General features: G+C 38.3%; 1 non-coding gene across 1 annotated transcript; it reads right to left on the bottom strand.

Moving 5' to 3' along the window:
- Positions 1-1,910: 1,910 nt before the first annotated feature.
- LOC122033209 lies at positions 1,911-2,016 on the bottom strand. Its single transcript, XR_006126449.1, has one exon. It is a non-coding gene; the product is annotated as a small nucleolar RNA R71 (small nucleolar RNA).
- Positions 2,017-12,498: the final 10,482 nt, after the last annotated feature.

Consider the following 12,498-nt stretch of genomic DNA (forward strand, 5'->3'; position numbering starts at 1 on the left):
AGGGAGTGGCCTTGGCCGTGTGAACCTCACACGGCCATGCCTCGGGGCCGTGTGGCGCCCAAACCTCCCCTCTATATAAGGCCTCCTTCATGAATTGAAAGGCGATCTTCTCCCTTTTGGGGGGAATTAAGATTTGGGGTGTTCCTCCACCTTCTTGGAGGGATTTCCGGCGATCTAAGGGCAGATCTTCATCGTTTCGACTCCAGGGAATGAGGATTGGATCCGAAGACAGTTCTTCATCGTAGATAAGCTTTTCTTCCCTTTCTTTCTCGGATTTGGGATCAAGATGCTTGTATTCTCTTTATCTTTGGATTTCTTTCATTGTTCTATGGATTAGATCTGTTGTTCTAGGATGGAGGGAGTATTTGTAATGGAGATTTGTGTAAAACTCTTGTGGATTTGCCAATTTCCTATTTCTATGATTTTGCCCTATTTGTATCTATTCTTTCTTGTGTGGATTGTTGTGATTAGGGATCAATTACCATGCTTGATTGAATGTTTGAATATCTTGTGGATCTTGTATGGATTGCTTCCCATTCGATTTTCCGAGGGACGTTCGTGATAGGAACATGCCCGTGTAAGGACGTTTGAGAGGTAATCTTAAAAGGGAAATTAGGTATTTCAAGAGGATAGGATAGATTGTATAGATTATATATTATATCTTAATGTGGTCGAGGGGTGATGAATTCTATGTTGATTATTCGAGGGATGCACGTGACAGGCAAGCCCGTGTAAGGACAACATAGGTTCATTCTTAATTGATCACATTTAGGTATAGATTTCAACCCTAGGCCAGTTGTCTATTACAAGAGAGAACCGACAACCTTCTACAAAGGATGGTCAATTGAGGAATAAGATTTGGTAGATCATTACATTGAATAACATTACAAAGAAACCAAAACTCCTAGAACATACCTTTACATTGCCCTTATTCTTGTTTCTTATTCTTTTATTTCTACATTTTACTTTGCATAGTTGCATTTAGCTTTTGAAAACCAATTGATTAGTTGTTTAGCTAATTTGTGTTGAGATATCTTTAGTGCTTATTCCAGTCCCTGTGGATACGATATCTTTTATTATTACTTACGACATTTCTGTACACTTGCGGAGAGTTAACAAGTTTTTGGCGCCGTTGCCGGGGAACTGTGCTATAACATTAGGGATTATCAATTGAGTTAGACTAAACATGACCTTTTCTTTTCTTTTCTTTTCAATAGCATAGTTGTAACTAATCTTTAGAATTCTGTTTTCATAAGTTTTTCCTTTCTTGTATAATATTCTTGTCAATTCTTTTTTGTTGTAATTCTAATTTTGCATTCTTGATTCTAACAATTTAGTCTAACTTTTCTCTGTTTTTCTTTTGATTTAGTTTCTGTCTTCTTTTTCTTGTGTAAACACATATCTTGCTATCTTGTTCTTGTGTATGCGAAGAGCTAACTTTGTAGGAGAACTTCTTCCTCTAGATCTAGAAATAGACAGAATATTTCATAGAAGAAAAATTCTGCAAAGACATTTAGAAGAACAAGAACATTCTATCATGGCTAATAGACCACTAAAGGATTATGCAACACCTTACGCTAGGGGTTTTCGATCTAGTATTTTAAGACCTTCAGTTGAAGCAAATAATTTTGAGATCAAACCAGCTATTATTTCTATGGTGCAGCAAAATCAGTTTGGTGGAGGACCGCATGAAGACCCCAACCAACATTTAGAGGTCTTCTATGAGATATGCGACACAATGAAGATGAATGGTGTTCCTTCTGAGGCAGTACACCTATTATTGTTTGGGTTTTCTTTAAGAGATAGAGCTAAGCAATGGTTGAATTCTTTGGCTCCAAATAGCATCACCACATGAGAGCAATGTGAGCAACAATTTCTTGACAAATTCTATCCTCCAAGTAAAACGGCACATATGAGGAATCTTATTGCAAGTTTCAAACAAGCTGACTCAGAATCTCTATTTGAAGCTTGGGATAGATATAATAGTATGCTCAGACAATGCCCACACCATGATTTGGAGAGGTGGTTAGTGTTACATACATTTTATAATGGGATCAATTACCATACAAAGGTGTCCCTTGATTTAACTGCTGGAGGGACACTTATGAACAAGAGCTTGGATGAAGCCGAAGAGATAATTGAAAGTGTAGCACAAAATCATCATCAATGGGATAATGAAAGAAGTGGTGGCTATTCTTGTGTGAACCCAACAACAAAAGTATCAGGAAAATTTGATATTGATGCAGTGACTCTATTGGCTGCAAAACTGGATGCTCTTACAAAGAGATTTGAAAACATGGGAGCTTCTTTAAGTACGGTCAATGCCATTGTTTCTTCTTGTGAAGTATGTGGAAGTTCTGAACATTCTAATGACTCATGTCCATTGGGGGCTATTTCTGCACAAATTAATCAATTAGAGCAATGTGATGCCATCATGGGTTTTAATCAAAGGAAGAACAACTCATACTCAAATACATACAACCCTGGGTGGAAAAGTCATCCTAATTTTTCCTATAGAAACAATCAAGATCAAGGACCATCTATGGGGGCAAGACCTAATTTTCAGTCCGGGCAACAAAATTTTCAGCAACAATCTTCTCAAGGCTTTCCTATGTCTAAAATTGAAAAGATGTTTGAAGAAATTATCTCTAATCAGAATGAAATGAAGCAGGACATTTTGAAGCTTACTCAGAGAATGGATAATTCTAAAAAACATCAAAATATTCAGGATAGCCAGATTGCCCAATTAGCTTCCTCATCTTCTAGAGCACCAGGATAATTACCTGGTAAACCTGATGTTAATCCTATGGAGCTTTGTAATAGAATTGAACTTAGGAGCGGACGGACCTTGGGAGATCCCCAAGTGACTGCTCCAAAAGGGATGCAAACTGAAGAAGAGCTCTCTCCTCCAATGCCAAATCAGATTCAAGATGATGAGGAGAGTACCACTAAGGTTGAAGAGACTCTTCCACTTAACCAACAAAGTAGAGTTGTCCCTTTTCCTCAAAGACTTGTAATGCTCAAGAAGGATGAAGAGTTTGGTAAATTCTTGGAGAAGGTTAAAGAGATATGTGTTGAAGTGCCACTTATTGATGCAATTCTACAAATGCCCAAGTTTGCCAAATTCTTGAAGGACATCATGTCGAATAAAAGAAGGAGAGGAGATATAGAGACCATAGCGCTTACAGAGGAATACAGTGCTCTTTTTGAGAAGAATACTTCCCCAAAGTTGAAGGATCTAGGGAGCTTCTATATTCCTTGCAATATAGGAGCTGAATTTATCGAGAAAGCTTTTTGTGATTTGGGGGAAAGTGTTAGCCTCATTCCTTATTCTATTTGTAATAAATTAGATCTCAAAAACTTTAAACTTACTACTATGGCACTGCAACTTGCTGATCATACCTGCAAGTACCCTATTGGTATTGTTGAAGATGTGCCGGTAGAGGTAGGTGGGAGTATAATTTCCACATATTTTGTTGTGTTAGACATGGAGGAGGACCCAAAAATTTCTATTATATTAGGAAGATCATTCCTTGCTACAACTAGAGCTATTATAGATGTTAAAAATCATAAACTTTCTTTGGTAATTGGAAAGGAACGGTTGGAATATGATCTATCTAATGCCTTTAACCATGTTTCTTCTCTTTTAAATGCTTGTAGCAGGGCAAGCATTTACAAACTTGAGGAATGGAATTTCCATCCTCATGGGAGGCCACCAAATGAAGAAAATATTGTGGTGGAAGATGTTGGGAGAAGACCTCCCAACAAAAATGACAAATATGTCTACCCTCCGAGGGCGAGGAAAATAGAAGAGTGATTAAGATTGGTCGAGCTAAAGATCCTAAACAAGCACTTCTTGGGAGGCAACCCAAGAGTTCTTTTAGTTAGTGCATTTTATATTTCTATTTTTCATTATAGTGTCTTTACTTTGTTTTTGCTTTTGGTTTTCAGGTTGAAATTTCACTTCCATGAGCTGGCCATGATCGCTTCATGGGCATGGATGTATTGGAGAAGCAAGAAAGGAGAAAAATCATCTTTTGGAGCAAAACAGAGCATGGCCGTGTGCTGTACACGACCAGGCATATGCTGAAGAAAAGGGAGATGCTTGGGCCGTGTCTACATGACACGACCGTGTAGAGTCTCCAGAGAAGAAAAGGTGCTCGACCGTGTCTCACACATGGCCGTGTGAAGAATCCAGAGAAGAAAAGGTGTTTGGCCGTGTCTCACACACGACCGTGTGAAGAAACAAGTACAGAAGCATGCACTGGCCGTGTCACAGACACGACCGTGTGCTAATTCCAATAAAGGAGAATGGTGAGGCCGTGTCCTAGGAACGACCATGCGAAGATAGCCGAGGAGAAGAAGGTTGCGGCCGTGCCAATTGGCACGACCGTGTGAGCCAACCCGAGAAGGAGAAGGGAGAGGCCGTGTAGATCTACACGACCCGTGTGGAGAAAATTCTTCAATGCCGTGTTCTCTATACACGGCCTGATTTAGGCCGTGTCCCCCACACACCCTCTTCATTTAAACACCCTCTTCTCTCCAAAATTCCTCTCTTCTTCAACCTTTCTTCCAAATCTTTTCAGATCTAGAACTAAAACCTTTTCTTTTCCACAAACTTTATCTAGATCTAGATTTTTCTCTTCTCTTGGACTCAAGATCTCCATTTTTTTAACCTAAGATCTTGTTCTTCGAGATCTATTTCTTTAAGATCTAGTTTCTACAACTATAAACAGTACCCTTCCCCACTCAATCTTGACAATATGTCCAACCTTTTGAAGAGACTTCGCAAGGGGGGTGGTGGATCTAGTGGAGACAAAGGGAAGGAGCCAACCAAAGAAAAAGGGAAACAACCGGTGAAAGGCAAAGGAAAGAGTGTTAGTGAGAGCCCTAGAGCCGATCATGTGATGATTGTTGTATGAACTCGATGCATCATATTCCTATATATATATATATATATATATATATATATATATAAAGGCATTTCTTTATGGTTATTATACTTACTTGTATTGGTGCCAAATAACTGAGTATAATAGCGTCCTTGAGTAGAAGGTTCTTATCTATATCAATCGATTGGTTGAATTGATAATGAGATAATATAGAGAACACTACTCTTAAACATTCCTAGTCAAGTATTAATATTCAGGGACAATGTTAATGCGATGAGACTAGCATGTAGGTCAACTTGATGACTTGATCTCACAAGTAATGGATATTAGATATCAAGTTGACACATGGGTATATATTGGAGAATATATACCGAATGACCCGCCATGAGAAAGTATCATGGATCGTTATATGAGTGTCATATACTTTCTCATATGACTATTAGTATGACTATTAGTCCTTGGACTTGAAGTCACCATGGTTCCCTATATAAGGAGTTGCATACTTTGGCTTCGTCAAACGTCACTCGTAAATGGGTGGACTATAAAGGCGACTACTGGGTATGTAACAAATTATGTGGAGGGATGTGAGTGATGTAGAAGGGATCTATCCCTCCTATATGACAGGAGTGATATCATGATTCTTGATAGAGTGAGACCACTAAGTGCATGACCATGCCCAAATAAGTCAATATGAGATATTGAGCTCATTTGATTAGAGTGAGTCTACTTAGAGTTCAAGACATAGATTGATTAGAGGATGACACGGTCTATGTCTCAATTGATCAATTTAGATGTCAAAGATAGAAGGACATTGTTACATATTGTGAGAGTCACAATTAGTAGTCACAATGGCGATATTGGATCTCAACATTCTTCTAACTTGGGTAGTAATGATGTGTTGCTAGATACCGCTCATTGCTTATGTTTCTAAATGGGTTTATTGTTGGATGCTACTCGGAAAGCCTAATGGTTCCACTGTACAAAAATTTTGTACAAGGGTCTGAACCTTTTCCTAGCTACTATGTGTTCTTTTAAATTAAACTTGGATCGCCTGCGGAACTTAACACGTTTGATCCAAAGTTTAATTTATTTGTTCTTTTAGGTTTAAACATGGATCTCCTGCGAAACTTAACATGTTTGATCCAAATCACCTAGGTTATTAATTCCATTAAATATTAATTTCCAAAATTGGCTTCCAAGACTGCATGGCGAGGCACATGACCTTCTTGGATATGGGAACAACCACCACCGCCTAGACAAAGCCTTTTAAGGAAAGCTAATATTTAATTTCCTTAAATAACTTTAGGTCAACCAAAAAGAATAATCAAATCACAAGGAAAAGAAAAACAAAAGAACACAACATCGAAAACAAATTCGAAATACTAGAATCACATGCCTCTTGTATTTGGTATTTTTACAAAGGAATAAAACTAGTATGATGCGGAAATTAAATACTATTATACCTTTTCTTTTCTTTTGCAAACAAAAACCTCTAGGTCTTCTACCGTATTCCTCTTCTAACCTCGGACGTTGTGTGGGCAATGATCTTCCGAGATGAGAAACCACCAAAGCACCTTCTTCTCCTCCTTGCAAGGTTCGGCCAAAACAAGAGCACCTCCAAGGATGAAGAGAAAACACCACCAATGCTCCAAGGGATACAAGCTTTCTCTCCTTCTTCTCCAAGCTAGAATCCGGCCACCACTTGATCTCCAAGGAGGATGAGAGGTTCGTCCACAAGGATGGAGAGAAGAGAAAAGGAAGAGGCCAACCACACCAAGGAAGAAAAGAGGGAGAAAATAATAGAGGTTGTTCACCTTGAAGGCTCCCAAAACCCCCTCTTTTATAATCCTTAGCTTTGACAAATAAGGAAATTTAATTACAATAAAATTTCCTTAACTTTCCTTGACATGAATTAATTAAGAAAAATTAAATAAAATTTCCTAATTGTTCATATCATGGCCGGCCACCTCATGGAGAGCAAACAAGGTAATTTTCAATCAACAATTAAAAATTCCTTATTTGTCTTCAGAAATTTTAAAAAATAAAATTTCCCTTTAAAATCCCTTCATGGTTGATAAAAAGAAATCTCTATAATTTTAATTTTTCAACATGTGAATAATTTACAAAGAAGAAAAATAAAATATCTTTCCAATTTACAAATAAGGAAAGAGATTTAATCTCTTTCTTTAATCTTTTGTAGAACCTTATAAAAGAGATATTTTAATTTTTAATCTCTCCAATAAATTATATCTTTCACATAAGAAAAATTTAAATTTAAAATTCTTTTTTAATTTAATAGGGCCGACCACCTAAGCTTGGGTTCAAGCTAGGGCCGACCACCCATGGACCATGGCTTGGCCGACCCTAGCTTGATCCTCAAGCTAGCTTGGCCGACCCCTACAATATGAGCATGAAGGTGGGTATAGGTGGGTATAGTACTCTATAAATAAGAGGCTACGATAGGGACCGAGAGGAGGAATTGGTTTTGGTCTCTCGATAAAATTAAGCATCCCGTGTTCGCCCCGAACACACAACTTAATTTTATCAATAATAATTCATTCCACTATAGAACTATTATTGAACTACCGCACCAATCCCAAATTACATTTTTGGGCTCCTTCTTATTATGAGTGTGTTAGTCTCCTTGTGTTTAAGATGTCGAATGTCCACTAATTAAGTGAGTTACTGACAACTCATTTAATTAATATCTTAGTCCAAGAATAGTACCTCTCAACCTTATTGTCATGTCGGACTAAGTCCATCTGCAGGGTTTAACATGAAAATCCTTATGAGCTCTTCTTGGGGACATTATCAACCTAGATCACTAGGACACAGTTTCCTTCTATAATCAACAACACACACTATAAGTGATATCATTTCCCAACTTATCGGACTTATTGATTTATCGAACTAAATCTCACCCATTGATAAATTAAAGAAATAAATATAAAATATATGTGCTTGTTATTATATTAGGATTAAGAGCACACACTTCGATAATAACTGTGGTCTTTGTCCCTTTATAAAGTCAGTATAAAAGAAACGACCTCTGATGGTCCTACTCAATACACTCTAAGTGTACTAGTGTAATTATATAGTTAAGATAAACTAATTCCTAATTACACTACAACCTTCCAATGGTTTGTTCCTTTCCATTTTGGTCGTGAGCTACTGTTTATAATTTATAAGGTACTGATAACATCATTTTCTGTATATGACACCACATACTATGTTATCTACAATATAAATTAATTGAACAACTACAAACAAATATAGATAATTTGACCAAATGTGATTCTTTATTCAAAATAAATGTTTACAAAAACTTAGGCTTTCAGTATACACTCTAACATTTAGGAGCATTGCCAACGTTACAAGAACCTATAGGGTCACACACAAAGGACAGTTAGATGGAGATTAGGTTCATATTATGGACCAAGAGGATTAGGTTCATGTGATGAACCAAATTGGATTAAGAGTAATTTAAATTAGACTAATTGAGTTGGACTTAATTTGATTAATGTGTCGAATGAGTCTAATTTAGACTATGATTCATTGAGTCAATTTAAACTAATGAATAGAAATTCATTAAATTAAATTGATTTGAATCAAAGGGTAGATTTGATCAACCATGGGAGATAAGAGGTCAAGTTTGACTTGACTTGAGAGGGAAGATGAAGGGTCAAGTTTGTCTTGACTAAATGCCACCTCATTGTGACTTGGCATGGGCCGACCAATGATGATGTTCCACATCATCAAAGCTACATCATTGTATGCCACTTCATGAGGAAGACCAAGAGCCATGACTCTTGGTATTACATGGAGGTATAAAATGCTCTAATAAGTGGTCGACCACAAAAAATGAATAAGAAAGGGTGTGCTTATTCAAGGTCTCTTCTTCTTCCTCTCTTCTTTTTCTCTCCTTCTCCTCCATTGCCAAGACCTCTCAAGAGTGCTAGCACACTCTAAGTGGTTCTCTCTACCTTTTGTCCATGTGGATACGTATAGAGGAGTGTATACTTAACACTCTAAGAGATTCGGTAACCATTTGGACAATCGGGATAAGCAAAGGGCATCGCAATAAGGGTAATACTTCCTTTTCATGTAGATCTAAGGTAGATATAGTGTAGATAAACATGTACATGAATATTTTATTTATCTATCTTCGCACGGATCCGTGGCTAGCTTCGAGGTTTTCGCAACGCAAAAATAGCGGTTTTTACGGCTCGAAGTTCTAACAAAGAGGACCTCACGCGACGAAGGTAATCAGATGGATGTAAAAACTATTGGGACTGTTGGCTGACTAGAAGAAGGGTTGAATAGCCCTGCACAAAAACAAAAATAACCCTTCTCAGACTTAAAGTAACACTTGCATTAAATAAAGTAAGAAATAAACTGAAAGATAGAGGCTCAGAGAATTTACTTGGTTACAACTGAGGAGGTTGTTAATCTAAGGAAGTGAACATGCACTAAAGATCTACTTCAGGCGGAGAAGCCTCTTTACATCAATGAAGAGCAAGAAAAGAAGCTAAATGGAAACTAAAGCATGTACAAGTGTTGTTTGCAAGAATGCTTGTTGTTTTCTAGCTTCTGGACCAAGGCTATATTTATAACCTTGGTCGAGGTGCCAGAAAGGGTTCCAGGTGCCTGGTGTAGGATAAAAACTTATCCCCGATGCAACGGTCAACGAAACGGCTAAAACTCCAGTTTTGGACGCCTGAAAGGATTCAGGGTGTCCGGAAGGATTCCGAGCGCCCGGAGTTAGGGTGCCCCAGACTGTTCAGGGGGCCCCCAGTCTGGGCGCCTCGGAAAGGGTGTCCCTCAGAATTGTTCGCATGCTTCCTTCTCGTCCGCCAGCATACTCATCCGCAGCTCTTCGTCCTTTGGATGCACCGAGACCGTTGTCTCTCTCTCGTGCTGACCTTCTCGCTAGATGTGTCTCTTGCTCCTCAAGAAATCTTCCGCTCCGGCTTCTCATCCCTCAGAAACACCACACGCTCCCTTCTTGTCTGCCGGTGTACTATTTCGAGCATTTCGTCCCTCAGATGCACTGAGCCTATCGACTCTCTTCCGTCATCATCCTTCTCGGTAGCCGCTTCTTCTGCTCGACTTCCTATGCTACTAAGCTCCTGCACACTTAGACACAGGGATCAAAACACCACAGGACCTAACTTAACTTGTTTGTGTTGGATCGAAAGTGCTAGAGGGAGGGGTTTGGATTCGGAAAAACATTCGAGATAGAAACAGTGGAAATGATAAATGGAATAAGCACAAACACAGAGAGACACCAAGAGTTTACTTGGTTCGGAGCCTAGGGTGATTCCTACTCCAAGGCCCGCGATCATTGATCGCTTTCCGTGGGCAACAACTATAATATCGAGAAAGTGTATAAGTATAACAGTTTACATCTCAAATTAAGACAATACTGACAATACAAGAGTTGAATGGAAATTAGTCGTCAGTTGTCGGAGCAGCAGAGCGTTGCTTGAGCGTTTGGAGCAGCATATGAGTGCACAGGATGTTCTGATCGAGTTGGGTTTTTGGCTGCTTCCCGAGGCTCCCTTTTATAGGCTCTGCAAGACTGATCCGGATCCCCAAGTCTCAGGATCAGGTTTGACCCGCGGCGGATCGGTCGACCGATCCCCGTGTTAGGTCGACCGATCAGGCGGTTTCCTCCTATCCGATACGCCCGATCCGCTCGCTCTGCTTTGATCTGGTCAAGAGTTATCCCTGGTTTGGTCGACTGAAACCCTGGTTCGGTCGACCGATCCCCTGGTTGAACCTGGTCCACTCGCTAGAAGTCCGATCAGCTGCTTTGGGGGTTTAATCGATCGATAACCCGGTTCGGTCGACCGATCCTGGTCAATTCTGACCCTGCACAGAATTTGTTAGAAACGTTCTCCTGCAAAACAGAGTTAGAATATAGCAGATATATAAGTAAATAGATTGACAGTCTTCGGACTGTCCGATTCTGACTTTGGATTTCCGTCCGGAAATCCTAGGTCGAACTGATGCTTACTGTTCCCTCTAGCGGGGAACGCATCCTCACCTACTCCACTCAAAAGAAGTTATCTTTTGCCAGTTCGGTCCTCCAGACCGACTGGACTTTTGCTCAGTGCTCGAATCTTTCGGTCTTCATGCTGGACGCTCGCTCCACGACTCGTCCAGACTTTCACCTGGTTCGCGACAACAGGATTTCCACCTAGAGGTACCGCCCCCTAGGGTTTTTGCCCGAAGCTCCGACATGCCAAGACTTTCTATCTAGGGTTACCACCCCTAGGACTTAGGGTTACCACCCCTAGGACCTAGGGTTACCCGCCCCCTAGGGTTTTCCATCTACCTAACCACAACTAGGACTTCCCTGCAAAGCTCAATCAACATATCAAATAACACCACACCTTAACTTTGAATCCTTTTGCCATTATCAAAACTCGGGTTCGATCGTCGGATGCTTCTCGTACCAACAGTTTGATCATATCAAAATAACGTTGGGGTTCCAACAATCTCCCCCTTTTTGATGAGTAACCCAAGTTAAGATAGGGTAAACAGATATAAATTTAAAACAATAAATTTTGCAATAAAGTGCAAAAATAAAAAATTTAAATCTACCTCCCCCTTAGACTTAATCTTTTTCTTCTCCCCCTTTGATCATATAAAAAATGGGGTACCAAGAAAAATCTAAGGGTAATTTTGAAAAACTTTATCAATTTTTGAAAACTTTGAAAATAAGTATTTTGATATTACTGAAAAATTTTCAATAAATTTAAAAAATTTCTAAGAAAAATTTACTAAGTTTAAATAAATTTTTTAATTTTTTTTAGAAAAAAATTGGGAAGTTTTGAAGAAATGTTTGAATAAGTATTTAAAGCAAAAAAAAATATTTTTGAGAAATTTTTCTAAATTTTGCAAGAAAAAAATATTTTTGAGAATTTTCTAAGAAAAAAAATTGAGAAACCCTTAAAACATTATTTAATTTCAATTTTAATGCTCTATCAGTTAGTCAATTAAACATTTTATTTCAATATTTAGCTTCCAGGATGTAGCGAGACACTAGGCCTTCTTGGTTATTAGAGCAACAATCACTTTCTAAACAAATCATCATAAAGAAATTATACATTTAATGTACTCTCTGAAAGCTCTAAGTCCAATTAAATTTTTAATTAAGACAGGAATTTGGAACCTAGTAAAAGTTCCTTTCAACTGGATTAATTATGAATTTCTTAGGGACATCTTTATTTGAAATGTTTCTAATTTATCCTTTGTGATATCTAAAATATCAATTTAGGTTATTGAATTTTCTAAAACTTATATATGAGAATGCATGATTTTTTAGGTTACTTATTTCTTTTTGCAAAATATTATTTTCCAATTTTATTTTGTCAAACTCTTCTAATGGGCAAGATTTTGCTAGAATTAATTTTTAATTTTTAATTTATTTTTCAAGTTTGCAACAATCTTTTGTTAATAATTTCACAAATTTAAATAACTGGTCAGGTGAGAGAGAACGTACCTAACTTACCTTGTTGATCTCGTTGTCCATAGCTTCCCCTGAACTGCTGCTTTCTTCTGATGTAGCTCCTCCTTCATCGATGCTCTTGATGCTCAT

Source organism: Zingiber officinale, chromosome 11A (genome assembly GCF_018446385.1).
Source record: "Zingiber officinale cultivar Zhangliang chromosome 11A, Zo_v1.1, whole genome shotgun sequence".
NCBI lineage: Eukaryota > Viridiplantae > Streptophyta > Magnoliopsida > Zingiberales > Zingiberaceae > Zingiber > Zingiber officinale.